This window comes from Leopardus geoffroyi, chromosome X (assembly GCF_018350155.1).
Source record: "Leopardus geoffroyi isolate Oge1 chromosome X, O.geoffroyi_Oge1_pat1.0, whole genome shotgun sequence".
Lineage (NCBI taxonomy): Eukaryota > Metazoa > Chordata > Mammalia > Carnivora > Felidae > Leopardus > Leopardus geoffroyi.
The window spans coordinates 80688618-80707251 of NC_059343.1; the positions used below are offsets into that span (position 1 = coordinate 80688618).

Here is an 18634-nt window from a genome sequence, read left to right on the forward strand (position 1 = left end):
TTTCTTTATACATCAAAGCACTTAATTCACCTGGAGATGTTGTTGTTGTTTTGTATATACTTTGAGGTAGGGATTTAATTTTATTTTTTCCGTATGGAAAACTATTTTTTCTAGCTCTATTTATTGGATAATTCATCCTTTTATCACAGATCAGTCCTGACATCACTAACAAATAACAAAGTTTCCATTATGTCCATTAGGCGTGGTATACCACCTGCCAATAATTTTAAAACATTGTTTCAAATATATAAAACTTGGATTTCTGTAGATTAGGCATTTACAATAAAAGAAAACATTTCAACATTTTATTTACATGAAAGAAAGAAGGATTCTGTGCACAGTTTCCATCCTATCATTTATCAGATAGGACTGTGCTTTGTAATGTAACTTCCTGTGAAAGAAGTGATTGAGGCAGAATTTGTGTTACTTTTGTGCTACTAACCATAGTCAAGTTTATAAGATATTTGGAAGAAGCTGAAGAGGAAAATATATTTAACTTTCTTGGATGTTGTCAGATGGCTAGTTCATGAAACTGTTAAAGAAATTCACTGAGCATGGATTTTTTGGGATTAGAAGAGCTCTGAGGGGCTAAATGTTTTGGAGTCCCAAAGTTCATAATATTGTACTTTCTTACTGGTCTGACAAGATATGTGACCACAATGAACTTGAAACTTCAGGGAAAAAAGCAAAAGCACTCCTGATACATTCAAAGATATGTAGGTATTTGAACTGAAAATTAGTGAATTTAGCAGATATTATCTGAAGACTGCATGCATTTCATGTTGTAGAATGGTACTGAACTCATTTTTTTAGTGAAGAACTATTTGTGGGAAGAAAGTTATAATTTCTGAAGACAGTCAAAAGTTTTAATGAGTACAAATCTATGCTTCAAATTTCTTGCAGCTAAGAAAATGAAGTTAAGAGATAGAAGAAGGGTATGTATAGTATGTATTTGCAATACATGATGTATAAGGTGTTCATGTTTTAATATACTAAGGCTACCCCTAAATCCACAGGAAAAAAAAAAGAAAAAAAAAACATCAATAGAAAAAAACTGCACAAAGAACATGAAAGGGAAATTTGCAAAGAAAAAATACAAATAGTAAGTATAATCATCAAAATACATTTAATCTCACTAGTAAGATATTAAATATTTTAGAATATAAAGTGACATTTTCCTCAATCATAATAGCTAAAATTTAAAAGACTGACAAAATCTAGTGTAGCTGAGAGTACGGATAAATAAGAACCCTTTTGAATCATTGGTAGGAGTGAAAATTGGAATAAAGTTTAAATAAGGCAGTTTGGGAAATATTTACAATGCACATGCACTCCGGCCAAATAACCTTTCTGGGATACAATTATCCAGTCTTTGGCTCTCTTGCATTACTGCACATCTTGAGAGTGAGACACTGTCATTTATCCAGGATTATCTCTCCAAGGATGTTGATATATAGTAGAAAGCATAAATAATATCTCCCTCCAAAGCAAAAAAGGTTTTCTTACAACCTAAAATATATAGATAGTATCTTACTCTAGAGCAAAAGACAGGCGTGATTATTGCCCAGTATAAAAGGTTCAGTTTCCTTAAACTCAAGGTTTCTATGCTGTAAGAGAACCCACTGTGTGTAATGGTATAATCAGGCCCTCTTTTGAGTCACTCTGTGAAACCTGGGGCTTGGGATATTGGCCAAAAAAATGCTGATATTCTGGCTACTGTTAATGTTCTGAATATTAAACTGTCTTCTAATTCTTTTTTTTTTTCAACGTTTTTATTTATTTTTGGGACAGAGAGAGACACAGCATGAACGGGGGAGGGGCAGAGAGAGAGGGAGACACAGAATTGGAAACAGGCTCCAGGCTCTGAGCCATCAGCCCAGAGCCAGACGCGGGGCTCGAACTCACGGACCGTGAGATCGTGACCTGGCTGAAGTCGGACGCTTAACCGACTGTGCCACCCAGGCGCCCCAAACTGTCTTCTAATTCTAACCCAGAAGTCTCATATCTTCTACCAACATCCATGAAACTGTAGCATGCTAACATGCTTGCTTTGCAAATACAGTAAAATCTCACTCTTCACCTTTATCAATGGGCATTTTTTTGAGGACTTTAACCTAATGTGATATTAGCACAAGAACACAAACACATTTACACACATGGGTTCATGGCAGTCATATATATATATATATATATATATATATATATATATATATGCAGGTGGAAAAAAATGAAAACAATCTCAATATTCATAGAAAGAAAACTCATTAAGTCATTACATACTATGAGTGGAATACTATAAAGCCAAAAATGCACACATACATAGCCCTATACTTAGTATATGTAAATATATCTATGACATGTTACGTATAAAAAACAGGTTATTGAACACTATTATATTTCCATTTTTTATTAGTAAACACTTCTCTCTCTTTTATTATTTCTCTTTTACATACATACATACATTTCTAGATAGATATATATCAGTATGTTAGCAACGGTTAACTCTGAAAAATGGGATTTGAAATAATTGTAATTTTTCCCACTTATCTATATTTTCTTGTTTTTCTAAAATAATCATTGCTATCTGGGTATTTATAAAATAAATAATTCATGTTAATTCTGCAGCTGTCTTCAGAATTTTTATCTCAGGAAGTATCTGAATTATCAGACGTCTGACACATTAGTGAAGCTCTTTCAAAGAGGAACTGATTGAGCTGAAAGCAAACTATACCCACTACTTAGACATAATATTCTTCAAATTTTGGATAGGAGAATATAATTGCACAAATAATACTAAAATTTATGGCTCTGTGGCCAAACTCTGGGTTATGTTTGGGCCCATCTGGCTCTATGAAAGCATATTTTCCCTTATCTAACTACTGATATCACTATTAAGACTATTAGAGACTGCATAACTTATAAACTTGCCAAATCACTACGTTTTCTACATGTAACTAATGAAACACTGTGTGCCAACTATACTCAAATTAAAAACATTTTTTTTTAATTTTTTTTAACGTTTATTTATTTTTGAGACAGAGAGAGACAGAGCATGAACGGGGGAGGGGCAAAGAGAGAGGGAGACACAGAACTGGAAGCAGGCTCCAGGCTCTGAGCCATCAGCCCAGAGCCCGACGCGGGGCTCGAACTCACGGACCGCGAGATTGTGACCTGAGCTGAAGTCGGACGCCCAACCGACTGAGCCACCCAGGCGCCCCAAAAACATTTTTAAAAAAGATCATCAGAAATGGAAAACAAGTTTGTGCTAAAAGTAAATTCACCTTTAGTTCCAGAACAACTCCTCTGTTCATAGCACTCTACTCATTGATTTATAACAGTGCACTTTATATGAATATAGTTTGTTAACATGATTTTGAAGATTTATCATTTCTACTAAAATTCACATTTTAAAGTATATAACTGCTAAAATTTACACTTTAAAATATACAAGGGTATAGTTACCAACCAAGAATATATGTAGAGTATATTGATATGTTTTCCTTTTTTCCTAAATTGAAATTCCAAAATTAACATATTAAAAGATTATATAAATATATGGTACTCTAGTATTACAAAACTTCTTTTAAGTTTTTATTTAAATTACAGTTAGTTAACATACAGTGTAATATTAGTTTCATGTATACAATATAGTGATTCAATACTTCCATACAACACCTACTACTCAAGAAACAAGTACACTCCTTAATCCCTATCACTTATTACACCTATCCTCTCACCTGCCTCCTTTCTGGTAGCCATCAGTCTGTTCTCTATACTTAAGGGTCTATTTCTTGGTCTGGCTCTCTCTCTCTGTTTTTTGTCTATTTGTTGTGTTGTCTTTTTTCCTAAATTCCACACATGACTGTAATCATATGGTATTTGTCTTTCTCTGACTTACTTTGCTTAACATAATATTTCCTAGCTCCATCCATGTCATTGCAAAGGTCAAGATTTCACTCTTTTGAGGGCTGAGTATTTTTTTTCTGTTTTAATTCATTAATTAATTTATTTTATTTAAATTTCAATTAGTTAACATAAAATGCAAAATATTGGTTTCAGGAGTAGAATTCAGTGATTCATCACTTACACATAACACCCAGTGCTCATCACAAGTGCCCTCCTTACCACCTATCACCCATCTAGCCCATCTCCCACCCACTTCTCTCCATCAACCCAGTTTGTTCTCTATCATTAAGAGTCACTTCTGGTTTGTCTTACTCTCTTCTCTTCCCCCCACTTCCCAAATGTTCATATGTTTTGTTTTTTAAATTCCACATATGAGTGAAATCATATGATATTTGTCTTTCTCTGATGGACTTATTTCACTTAGCATAATACATTGTAGTTCTATCCACATCATTGCAAATGGCAAGATTTCATTCTTTTTTGATGGCTGAGTAATATTTCATTATATATATGTATATGTATATATGTGTATATATACATACACACACACACACACACACACACACACCACCTTTATTTTATTCATTCATCAGTCAATGGACATTTGGGTTATCTCCATAGCTGAGCTATTGTTGTTAATGCTGCTATAAACATAAGGGTGCATATACCCCTTCAAATCTGTATTTTTTTTATCCTTTGGGTATATACCTAATAGTGTGATTGCTGGATCATAGGGTAGTTGTATTTTTAGTTTTTTGAGGAACCTCTATACTGTTCTCCAGAGAGGCTGCACCAGTTTGCATTCCCACCAAGAATGCAAGAGTGTTCCCATTCTCAGCATCCTCACCAACACCTGTTGTTTCTTGTGTTGTTAATTTTAGCCATTATGACAGGTGTAAAGTGGTGTACCATTGTGGTTTTGATTTGTGTTTCCCTGATAATGAGTGATGAGCATCTTTTCATGTGTCTGCTAGCCATCTGGATGTCTTCTTTGGAAAAGTGTTTATTCATGTCTTCTTCCCATTTCTTCATTGGATTATTCATTTTTATGGGTGTTGAGTTCTTTATAATTCTTTATAGTTTTTAAGTTCTTTATAGATTTTGGGAGACTGTGGGAGAGGCAGGAGAGAAGCATCAAAAGAAAAGATTTCAAAAGGGAAGGGCTGGAGAAGGTGCAAGGCCTTAGGACATGTTTACACAGCTGAACGCGGCTGCTGCTCGTAAGGAAAGCTTAGAGCCATTAACATTGTCCAGGGCTGGATCCTCCTTCACATTTGATCCTTCCTGGTGTTATAGAAACCAATTAACTGGAAATTCAACCTTGAAAAGCTAAACCATTAGATTGATTAACACACTTGCTTAGCTGACTTTATGCATGTATTCTTTAGCAATTATCCTAATCAAAAGAAGCTTCATTCTGGGGGCCTCATTCCGACTTGAGTATGAGGACCTTCACTTAACTGCACTTTGTGGACTCATCTTTTGCGACTCCATCCATACTCCCTGCAACAACTAACCCTTTATCAGATATGTCATTTGCAAGTATCTTCTCCCATTCTGTCAGTTGCCTTTTAGTTTTCTTGATTGTTTCCTTCACTGTGCAGAATTTTTTGTTTGTTTGTTTGTTATTTTTAATCTTGATGAAGTCCCAACAGTTCAAGTTTGCTTTTGTTTCCCTTTCTTTTGGCAAAGTCTAATAAGAAGTTGCTCCAGCCAAGCTCAAAGAGGTTGCTGCCTGTGTTCTCCTATAGTATTTTGATGGTTTCTTGTCTCACATTTAGGTTTCTCATCCATTTTGAATTTATTTTTATGTATGGTGTAAGAAAGTGGTCCAGGTTCATTCTTATGCATGTTGCTGTCAAGTTTTCCCAATACCATTTGTCGAATAGTCTATCTTTCTTCCATTGGATATTCTTTACTGCTTTGTTGAAGATTAATTGGCCATATAGTTGTGGGTCCATTTCTGAGTTTTCTATTCTGTTCTTTTGATCTATGGGTCTGTTTTTTTTTGCCAATACTATACTGTCTTGATGATTACAGCTTTGTAATATAGCTTGAAATCCTGAATCCTCCAGTTTTGTTTTTCTTTTTCAGGATTGCTTTGAATATTCAGGGTCTTATGTGACTCCACACAAATTTTAGATTGTATGTTCTAGCTCGATGAAAAATGCTGGTGATATTTTGATAGGAAATGCAATAAATGTGTAGATTGCTTTGAAAGTATAAACATTTAACAATGTTTGTTCTTCCAATCCATGCACATGGAATGTTTTTTTTTTCCATTTCTTTCTGTCCTCTTCATTTTATTTCATAAGTTTTCTAGTTTTCAGAGAATAGATCTTTTACCTCTTAGGTTAGGTTTATTCCTAGATATCCTACTATTTTGGTGCAATTGCAAATGGGATCAATTCCTTTAATTCACTTTCTGTGGCTTCATTATAGCTGTATAGAAATGCAACAGATTTCTGCACACTGATTTTATATCCTGTGACTTTGCTGAATTCATGTGTTAGTTGTAGCAATTTTGTGGTAGAGGCTTTTGGGCTTTCTACATAGAGTATCATGACATGTGCAAGTAGTGAAAGTTTGACAACTTCTTTGCTAATTTGGATGCCTTTTATTTATTTTTGTTGTCTGATGGCTGAGGCTAAGACTTCCAGTAGCGTGTTAAATAGTACTGATGAGAATAGACATCCTTGATTGGTTCCTGACCATAGCAGAAAGACTCTCAGTTCCTCCTCACTGAGGATAATATTAGCTGTGGGTTTTTGTATATGGCCTTTATGATGTTGAGGTGTGTTCCATCTATCCCTACTTTGTTGAGGGTTTTTATCAAGAATGGATGCTGTATTTTGTCGAATGCTTTTTCTAAATCTATTGACAGGATCATATGGTTCTTTTCCTTTCTTTTATTAATGTGGTGTATCATGTTGATTGATTTGTGAATATTGAAGCACCCCTGCAGCCCAGGAATAAATCCCACTTGATTGTGATGTGTGGGGAATAAGTTTAGGAATTTCCTGAGCCTGCATTGATGGATTAACAAAGCATAAAGAATTAGAAAGCAATAGGATGCTCACACCCAAGTTTGGGTAAACAAGATTAGGTAAATAGGTGAATAGGGCTATAGACTGCTGCCAGGCAAAGTTGCCCAGAGCAGAGCTAATTAACAAAAGAATAGTGCCTTGTTGACCCTGAGGTTTGTCTTATCCCCTAGGCTAGCTAAAATAAACAGACACATTAGCCATCTCTTGCATTTTAATCCTGAGTTCCGCTTTCTTGCTAGACAAGAAAGAACTCTAGACCCAGTCTAAGACAGTGATGAATGTTTCTTTTAATTTACTGTTGAATTTCATTTGCTAGTATCTTGTTGAGAATTTTTGCATCCATGTTCATCACGGATATTGGCCTGTAATTCTCCTTTATAGTCGGGTCTTTGGTTTTGGAATCAAGGTAATGCTGACTTCATAGAATGAGTTTGGAAGTTTTTCTTCCATTTTTATTTTTATTTTTTTGGATCAGTTTGAGAAGAATATGTATTAACTCTTCTTTAAATGTCTGGTAGAATTCCCCTGGGAAGCCATCTGGTCCAGGACTCTTTTTGGGAGATTTTTTTATTACTGATTCAATTTCTTTGCTGGTTATGGATCTGTTCAAATTTTTCTCTTCCTGTTTCAGTATTGTTAGTTTCTGAGTTTCTAGGAATTTGTTCCTTTCTTCCAGATTTCCCAATTTCTTGGCATATAATTTTTTATAGTATTCTCTTATAATTATTTTTTTTTCCTATGGTGTTGGTTGTGATCTCTCCTCTTTCACTCGTGTTTTATCTATATGGATCCTTTCTCTTTTCTTTTTGATAAGTTTGGCTAGGGGTTTATACATTTTATTAATTCTTTCCAAGAATCAGCTCCTAGTTTTGTTAATCTGTTCTACTGTGTTTTGTTTGTTTGTTTGTTTCTGTATCATTTATTTCTGCTCTAATCTTTATTATTTCCCTTCTTCTGCTTGATTCAGGCTTTATTTGCTGTTCCTTTAAGTCTACCTCCTTCAGGTGTAAATGTTGTGTATATAGACCTTTATTGCTTCCTGAAATAGACCTGAATTGCAATATACTTTCCTCTTAGGACACCCTTATGTTTTCATTTTCATTTTCTTCCATGATTTTTAAAAATTTCCTCTTCAATTTCCTGGGTAACCCATTCATTCATTACTAGGAAATACTTTAACTTCCATGTAATGGAGGACTTTCCAAATGTTTTCTTGTGATTGACTTCAAGTTTCATAGCATTGTGGTCTGAAAATATGCATTGTATTATCTTGATCTTTTTGTACTTGTTGAAGGCTGATTTGTGACCCAGTATGTGATCTATTCTGGAGAATGTTCCATGTGCATTCAAAAAGAATATGTATTCTGCTTTTTTAAAATGAAATGTTCTGAACATATCTGTTAAGTCCATCTGATCCAGTGTGTCTTTCAAAGACATTATTACCTTTTGATTTTCTGCTTAGATGACCTATCCATTGTTGTAAGTAGGGTGTTTAAGTATCCTACAATTATTGCATTATTATTAATGAGTTTCATTATATTTGTTATTAACTGATTTATATATTTGCATGCTTTCAAGTCGGGAGCATAAATATTTGCAATTGTTAGATCTTCTTGGTGGATAAACCCCTTAATTATGATATAATGCCCTTCTTTATTGCTTTTTACAGTCTGGTTTAAAATATGTATGGCTACTCTGGCTTTCTTTGGACATCCATAAGCATGATAGATGGTTCTCCATCCCCTCAGATTCTATCTGCAGGTGTCTTTAGGTCTAAAATGAGTCTCTTGTAGGTAGTATATAGATGGATCTTGTTTTTTTTTTAATCCATTCTTATACTTTATGCCTTTTGATTGGAGCATTTATTCCATACATTGAGTGTTATTATTGAAAGGCATGAATTTAGTGCCATTTTGTTACCTGCAGAGTTGGTGTTTCTGGTGATGCTCTCGGGTTCTTTCTAGTCTTTGTTCCTTTGTTTTTGTTTTTTTTTTTGTTTTGTTTTGTTTTGTTTTGTTTTTTGTTTTTTTTCCCAAAGAGTCCCCCTTAACATTTCTTGAAGGGCTGGTCTAGTGTTCACAAACTCCTTTAGTTTTTATTTGTATTGGAAACTCTATCTCTCCTTCTAATCTGAGTGACAGCCTTGCTGTATAGAGTATTCTTGGATGCATGCTTTTTTTTTTTTCCATTCAGCACATTGAATGTATTGTCACTCCTTTCTCATTTTTCAAGTTTCTGTAGACAGATCTGCTTTGACCCTGATCTGTCTTCCTTTGTAGGTTAAGGACTTTTTTCCCTTGCTATTTTTAGGATTCTTTTCTAGTCTATGTATTTTGTGATTTTGACTGTGATATGTCTTGGCAATGACCATATTTTGTTGAAATTAATGGGAGTTCTCTGTACTTTTTGGATTTTTATGTCTGTGTCCTTTTCGAGATTATGGAAGTTTTTAACTATAATTTGCTCACATAAACCTTCTACACCCTTTTTTCTTTCTTCTTCTGGGTCTCCTATGATATGAGTGTTATTACATTTTAATACATCACTGAGGTCCTTATGCCTGCCTTTGTGGTCCCTGATCTTTGGTTACCTTTTCTTTTCACCTTTATTATTTTCATAATTTAATCTTGTATATTGCTAATTTGCTCCTCTCCCTTATCCATTTCATGTTTTTATGGCCTCCTTTTAGGATTGCATCTAGGTTATTACATTTTTAATTTTGGTCTGACTATATTTTAGTTCTTTTATCTCTGCATAAAGTGATTCTCTGGTGTCTTACATGCTTTTTTCAAGCTCAGCTTGTACCTTATAATCATTGTTTTAAATTCTAGTTCAAACATCTTATATCTGCATTTATTAAATCCTGGGCCATCATTTCTTCCTGTTCTTTTTTGAGGTGAATTCATCTGTCTTGTCATTGTATGAGAAAAAAACAACAATGATAGAATTAAATAATTTTTTTTAATTTAAAAAATCAAATAAAGGATGCTAGATGCTAGGTTTGTTTTGGTGCTTGTTAAGAGAATTGTGATAGAAAAAAGAGAAAATAAAAAAGGACATAGGAAAAAAACAATAACACAATTAAAAAATAAAGTATAAAATAATAATAAAATCTTAAAAAATAAAAATATTTGCTTTTTCTTTATCCAAGAAACAAAAGAAAAACATCCACAACAAAAACAAAAACAGAAGCAACAACAAAAATGTACAAACAAGTGAACTAACAAAAATCTCAAATGAAGCTAGTTATAGTTTCCCCTAAACCTGAAATATTGCATCACACTATGATCAGTAGACCAAGCTCATGGAAATAATTTGTGTTGGTCTTTTTGGAGGAGCCTGCTGCTCTGATTCTCAGGTCAACTTGCCCTAGTGCAGATGTGCCTGGAGGGAGCAGGGAACAGTGCTTGGTGTGGGAAAGGTTTCTGCTGGTCTTCTGAGGGTGGATGGCGGGGGGGGTTCAGTGCTGGGTATAAAGCAAGCTTGACTAAGAAAAGCAGTGGTTTATATATACAATGGAATACTACTTGGCAGCGATAAAGAATGAAATCTTGCCATTTGTAGCAACATGGATGGAACTGGAGAGTATTAAGCTAAGTGAAATAAATCAGTCAAAAAAAGACAGATACCATATGTTTTCACTCATATGTGGATCCTGAGAAACTTAACAGAGAACCATGAGGGAGGGGAAGGGGGGAAAGTTACAGACAGGGAGGGAGGTAAACCATAAGAGACTCTTAAGTACTGAGAACAAACTGAGGGTTGATGGGGGATGGGAGGGAGGGGAGGGTGGGTGATGGGTATTGAGGAAGGCACCTGTTGGGATGAGCACTGGGTGTTATATGGAAACCAATTTGACAATAAATTATATTTAATATAAAAAATAAAATAAAAATAAAATTTAAAAATTTAAAAAAAGAGCAGGGGACATAGGCAAGTTAGGCAGCCAGTGTCCATACTGCACTGCTTCCTACAGGTTATTCTGTATGTATGCTGAAATGGTGATAGACAGCTCCTTTTTCCCCCAGAGAGGTGTCTCCATGAATGCTGCCTCTCCAGGATATGCTCAGAGAAGAGTAAATAATCTCCCCGTCTGTTCCTCATGTATTGTTCATATCACTGTTTCCATGCGGTGTTCCCTCACAGTTGTTTGCCTGCTTTCTTTCCAGGAGCAAGATGGTGCCCTCCACGATTTATCTCAGCCAAGACTCCTGACCTTTAAAACTCCAGGCTTTAAGCCCCACTTGTTGACAACTTACCAAAATTCAGCCCCTCTCATTTTCAATTTGCATGGTTTTAGGGAAATGTTCTACTTGTGCATTGCCCTGTGTGCTCCTCTCTCTTCCCTTCTCTGTCACTATAGCTCCCTCCTTTCTGTAGCACCCACAATCCATTTCCTCCCTAAACCATGTATCTGTACTTCCTACCTTCCTCAGTGCAGCCTCTTCTCTCCTTTTAGTTGTGGAGTTTGTTCTGTAAGTCCTCAGGTTGACTTCTGAGGTATTTAAGATGATTTGATAGATATCTTGTTGTGTTTATGGGACAAGATGAGCCTAGGGTCCTCCTACTTTGCTGTCATCTTCCTCCTTCCCCCGGTGTTGTTGGTGTATATCTGGTATTACCAAACTTCTTATATATTTTTTTAATATACAACATCCTATTTCTTATGTTTTACTTATTATTGTGCTATTCTTTCTGATTAGAGCCTTCCCACTTCTTTTTTTAACTTGGCAAATTGTTAATAAGTTTCAGTTCAGCCATCATCCCTTCCAAAAACCTCACCCTAAATCACCTGTTGTGATCTGCCCTCTTCTCTGTTGCCATAATGACTGTTATACACTTCTGTTTACTTATTTAACATTTATTGAGAATTCACTATGTGTAAGAAAATGTGCTAGATAATCAGGATATACAAGTGAGCAGCATTAAGCATAACTACTGCCTCCATGGAGTTTACAGTTCATCTTGTCAATTACCACATTAAAATGAAATTAACTATTTTTCTCTCTACCCTTTCTAAATTATAAAATCCTTGATACCAAGGCCTATATATGTATTTACATTAGTACCCTTAGTTCCCAACACTGTCTTGAAATTTAATAGGCACAAAAAAAAATGTTGTTGAACTCAACTTTCTGATTATACCAAAGTGAAAAATATCCCTTTTTCAAATCATCTATTTTCTAATCTATCCCTACTTTCTGCTACTGGTCTCTACATCACAAGAATAAGAGAACACATCCAATTGGATGGTTAGGGTAGGGGTAGTAGAGGTTGAAGGGAAAGAAGATACAATTGAGATACATAAAGAGGTTGACCCAAAACTCTTTGTAGCACTTTCTATTTGCTCTGATTTTTCTCCTCACATTATCTCCCTATTATAATATATTTTGAAGGTATATCTTTTCCCACATAATTGAGTTGGAGAAAACGTGTGTGGGGGGGGGGAGAAAAAGACAGAGAAAGGGACAGAGAGAGATTGGGCATCTTCTTAAATTCTGAACCAAATGAGTCTCACATATGAGTCAATATTAAGTAGCACTCATAACATACCTGAGATGTCTACAGTGATGCATGTACCTAAACCTTTGGATGAAATTGGGTCAATATTAAAATCAATTTGGCATTTACACTTCACTTCCATTGTTCTCAAAAAGTTTCAACCCATCCACTTATCTTCTTAGGTTCCAAACTACTAACTTTCACATTATCATTCATGTGGGCTCTTAGTATGGTGTTTTGCCAACTGGTTTTTGGAAATATAAAACAATAATTGCTAAGGTAGCCTTTGCAAGATATTTTACCTAATAGCATTAGATGCAGTAAGAACCAAGGAATATGTGAAGTTTCCACCATATGTTACAGTGACTAAATCACAAATCCTTGGCCTGATCTGCTGACTCGATGATTATCTAGTTACAGCTGTTTAGATGATTTAAGGAAATGATAGCCTGAATGGATATTTATTATTTAATCTTTCAACCTTCCACCCATTTCTTGCCCCCTGCTGACTCTCTGTTTCAAATGTTATTCCTCTCCTCCTCCATCTCCCTGTCCTCTACACACACACACACACACGCACACACACACTCACTTTCATTTTCCACAAAAATGTGTTCATTCAAGAAGACATGTCTCCTGTATTTGTCTTCAACAGCTTTTTATTATTTGCAAATGAGAAAAGATAAATTTGTTCATCTTAAAATATGCTTCTTGTCCATTTCACTTCAGTGCTAATCATGTTTTTTACTTCACTCTTGTTCTGTGAAGGAAAAACATAATGCATGCTCCAAATTGTAGCCACCTACAATATTCCTTTAAATTTAATGTGGTACCAATTAGTTCTTATAGCAAATACGTGTGATTCAGTCTCTATAATGGGAATAAAATGATTTCATTATGCCCCATAGCTTTCCTTTTTTTTTTTTTAAATTATTGTAAAGAGGGGCACCTGGGTGGCTCAGTCAGTTAAGCAGCCGACTTCGGCTCAGGTCATGATTTCGCGGTTTGTGAGTTCCAGCCCCACGGTCGGGCTCTGTGCTGAGGCGCAGAGCCTGGAGCCTGTTTCCGATTCTGTGTCTCCCTCTCTCTCTGCCCCTCCTCAGTTCATGCTCTGTCTCTCTCTGTCTCAAAAATAAATAAATGTTAAAAAAAATTAAAAAAAATTATTGTAAAGAGCTAAAGTTAAAATACTGAAAACTAAATTGTATGTTAATCTCACAGTTATTAGAATTTTAATCTAATCACTTTGGCCATTTTTCTCTCTATGCCAGTGTTGTAAAAGCCATTTTGTAGGGTATATTTCAGCTATTTTCTGATAATATAAAGAAAAGATAAAGTACATACTTGTCCTCTGGAAGCTCTATGACTGTGTGTGTGTGTGTGTGTGTGTGCACGCGTGTGTGTTTCTTATGATATACACAAATAGCTCATTTGTTATGAATATGCTATTTAAATGCAGGAAGATCTTGGGGCGCCTGGGTGGCGCAGTCGGTTAAGCGTCCGACTTCAGCCAGGTCACGATCTCGTGGTCCGTGAGTTCGAGCCCCGCGTCGGGCTCTGGGCGATGGCTCAGAGCCTGGAGCCTGTTTCCAATTCTGTGTCTCCCTCTCTCTCTGCCCCTCCTCCGTTCATGCTCTCTCTCTGTCCCAAAAATAAATAAACGTTGAAAAAAAAATTAAAAAATAAATAAATAAATAAATGCAGGAAGACCTGACATTTTAAGATTGTCATCAATTCTGAGAGAAAAAAGTCACGTGTTACCCTCCATGTTCCTTTAGAAACTAATTTCATTCAAGGTCTCTTTCCCCCCAGAATTTGACATTGTAGTTTTAAATGAATGCTATCAATGACACTATTAAATAGGATTACATCTCAGTTGACCAAGCTAGGATCTAACGTTGAAAACGCAATTCTTCAATTACACTTCACAGGTATAATGAAATTACCTTGAATGCATGGTCTAGTGGGCTTACTCCTGATAATGCAATGCTAAGTGATCAAATCAATTCTCACAGAAAAGTGGATCTGAGGAAAAAATATAATGCATCGTAAAAAAAAAAAAAGCTAAAGAAAAAACAAAAGATGGAGGAAATAGTAAAATGTGATCTCTCAGTTAGGGATCTAAAAAATTGCACTAATTCCTTAATGTTGATTTATATAATTATGTTCATACTTCTACAATTTATCTTTTTCTTACCTGTACTTGGTCTTCACCAATATACTATAAAGAATATTTATTTGAGCTGACCCTTTGTTGCTTTGAAGGCTTTGAGATTTCTAAAGTATTATTCTCTTTATTCCTACTGAGTTATGAATTTTGAGTACCTCACTGGTTTTATGTAGGCTCTGAATGGATTAATATTATGTTTGTTAATGAGATTTCCATGGAGGAGTTAATTTCAGGAAGTCAATATAAACATTCTGAATCATTATTTTTAAAATAACACAAGTAGCAAATATCCATTGAAGATTTTAAGATTGTGTGTTCTAGCTCTACAAAAAAAAAAAAAAAATTGCTGGTGTTATTTTGATAGGCATTGCAATAAATGTGTAGATTGCTTTAGGTAATATAAACATTTAACAATGTTTGTTCTTCCAATTCATGAGCATGGGATGTTTTTCCATTTCTTTGTGTACTCTTTAATTTCTTTCATAAGTTTTCTATTTTTGAGAATATAGATCTTTTACCTCTTTGGTTAGGTTTATTCGTAGATATCTTAATACATTTTTTGGTGCAATTACAAACTGCCCCCAAATTTTTTTCTAAAAGAAATTTTATTTTGAAAGAAAAAAATAACAAAGATAAACACTACTCAAAATCCCACCACAGACATAAACACTGTTAAAAAATTGTATATATGGGCACGTGGGTGCCTCAGTAGGTTGAGCGCCCAACTCTTGATTTTGGTTCAGGTTATGATCCCAGCATCTTGGAATCCAGCCCCATGTCAGGCTCCATGCTGAGGGTGGAGCCTACTTCAGATTCTCTCTCTCTCTCTGCCCTTATGCCCCTCTTCCCTGCTCAATACTCTCTCTAAAATAAAAAATAATAATAAAAATGTTTAATAATTGTATATATTTAGCATTTTCTATATATTGATGTGTATATAAATACCATAAAATCATTCAAATTCTGTTTTATATTCTGCTTTTTTTTACCTAAAATTAAATTATGTACATTTACCATGTCATTAAATATTATTTTAACATATGCTTTTTAATTGCATCAATATCCTATCATTTCTATGCATCAAAGCTTATTTAAATAATTCCCAATTTTTAAATACTTAAGTGATTTCAAATATTTAATATTAGAATAATGTTGTAGTAAACATCCTCTAGAGTATGTTTTTCTACATGTCTGATTATTTGTTTAAAATAATTTTCAATCTGTGGATTTACTAAGGAGTAAAGCTATTTAAGATTTTTCATACATATTGCTAAGTTTCCCTCAAGATAATCTGTGCTGATTTACACTTCGTTGCCAGTGTACATGAGTGCCAATTTTTAGAATATTCTTGCGAGAACTACCTGTATATTAAAAATATTTTTCCTTGTTTGCTAGAAAAAACTATCTCATCATTTAATTTGAATTTTCATTTATTTGGAGGTTAACTATTTTTCCATAGGTTAATTGAAAATATTTATAAATTTTCTATAATTTTTACAAATTTATAAAAACTGTCCCTTGTTCAGTTTTCTCTTGAAATGCCTCATGTTTTCTAATTGGTATGCAAGTTATATTCATATGTTGAAAATATTAACCCTTTTCCTGCTATTTATTTTTCAATTATTTTCTCAGTTTGCCATTTTTTGCTTTTAATGATATTAATTTAATTTGTTTTTAAGTTGTATGTAATCAAATCTATCAAGTATTTAATTTTTCTTATATAGTTTTTCTTTAGAAGTCATGCTTAGAATGTCCTTCTACAGCTCCACAATTAGATAATACTCACCTGTATTATTTCATTGTTTAGTATGCATATATGTGTATACAAACACAAACATGCACACACACACACATATATTCATAAATAAGATTAGACTGTAGTGTGTTTGTAATAAGGGTTATCTTTGCCAAAGTTATACATCAGAGTTATGCTGTTATGCTGGTTGTGAAAATGAACTTTGTGTCCTTGAAGAGTTTATTTTCTGGTAATATAAATTTGGAAAGTGCAGGAATTTCCAGTTTCTTAAAGGTTTAAGAAAATTTAGCTATAAAAACATTTGGACCTGAGTTATCTTTCAGGCAATTCCTTTAAACTTTTCTTTTCCCAACCTGTTTTTATAGTCATTGGTTTGTTTTATGTTTTTTATTCTGGAAAACCTTTAACTTATGTTTTTATGTTATTTTTTTTTCTAGAAAATTGACCATTTTGTCCAGGAATTCTAATGTATAATTTTTACATATCTTTATTCTTATTAATTATTAAAAATTCTAAAAAAACCCTCCCCATAAACCCTCATTTGTTTATGTATATGTGTATGTATGTGTATATTTATATATGTATGTGTGTGTGTGTATATATATATATATATATATATATAAAGACAGAGAGAGGGCAAGAAAGAGGGCAAGAATTTTGTCTGGTTTTATTCATCTTTTCCTAGATTATTGAATGATATTTAGAGTACAATGGTGTAAAAGAATGACAGTTGTAGAGGAGAGTAGTCCAGGTAATTTGAAATGAATGAGGTATTTTCACGAGTTGGATTCATATGAAGAAAGAACTATGAAGAAAAATGGCTTGCAAATTATTTATCCTCATTAACTACAGCTCTTGGGAGGGGAAAATACTTGAGTACTGTATTTATTAAACCAGATTTCAACAGGCAGTTACCAATAAGGTACTTTGCTGGAAATTTAGGTAAATTATCACCAATTTGTTGGATGTGTTAACTGCACTCTTATGGCCAAAGAGCAATGCTTACCATTGCCATGGTTCTCATAGAGAAAGAATGTAATTGATGGCATAATTTTTAAACTTAATATTGTTGCAAATGATGAACATCTTCTTAAAATACATAATTTTAACCACTAACTTGCACTGAAAAATCACATTTTTAAAAAAAAATTTTTTTTTAAGTTTATTTATTTTTGAGACAGAGAGAGACAGAGCATGAACGGGGGAGGGTCAGAGAGAGAGGGAGACACAGAATCGGAAGCAGGCTCCAGGCTCTGAGCCATCAGCCCAGAGCCCGACGCGGGGCTGGAACTCACGGACCGCGAGATCGTGACCTGAGCTGAAGTCGGACGCTCAACCGACTGAGCCACCCAGGCGCCCCTGAAAAATCACATTTTTAAAATGACAGCACATCGCTTCTCGGCCTTTTGGCTAAGATCAAGTGTAGTATCTGTTCTTATCAGCTTAAAATGACAGCACATATATAAAATAAAATTTAAATAAATATGAAATTCTATCTAAAGTAAGATTTCATTATTAGTAATCTTAGACGAATATGCTAATTTTTAACCTATGTTCTCTTTGTTTTACTCTCAGGATTGAGAATGAGAATTCTTGATTTAGGATAAAAAAAAAAAAAAAAAAAATGTCCGCTGCATCATTACAACCTTTTGGGCCTGTCTGAAAAAAAAAAAAAAAATCTTGCAAATATGGCTTTCTAACAAGAGACCAGACTGCTTCCAAATCATACCAAAGAGAAGGTATGAAGTTGTTTTTCTAGCATCCCCAATCATTATGAGTTCCCACAATTTTCCTCTACCAATGAAAAACAAAATGGAGGAAAAAAAATTATAAATAAGTGTGTTTGCTGCTGTGACATTCTTTCATCCAAAAAGGGTAATTTTCTTGTTCTCAGTATTAATTCTTTGCCCTTTAAGATAATATTTTACATATACTTATATATTTTGATATATATATATAGTTTGATATATCAAACTATTCCTTAACAACAACACACAGTATTATGAATGCACAAAATTTCAGACTATGTTTTGAAAAGTTTTATATGAAAAACAAAGTTTATCATTGGTTACTTAAAAAAAATTAAATTTAGGGGCTCCTGGGTGGCTCGGTCGGTTTAGCGTCTGACTTTGGCTCAGGTCATGATCTTGCAGCTGGTGGGTTTGAGCCCCGTGTCAGGCTCTGTGATGACAGCTCAGAGCCTGCAGCCTGCTTCAGATTCTATGTCCCTGTCTCTCTGCCCCAACCCACTTG

General features: G+C 34.3%; 1 pseudogene; it reads left to right on the top strand.

Moving 5' to 3' along the window:
• The first annotated feature begins 17771 nt into the window (after nt 1–17771).
• LOC123595575 lies at nt 17772–17877 on the top strand (annotated as a pseudogene).
• Nucleotides 17878–18634: the final 757 nt, after the last annotated feature.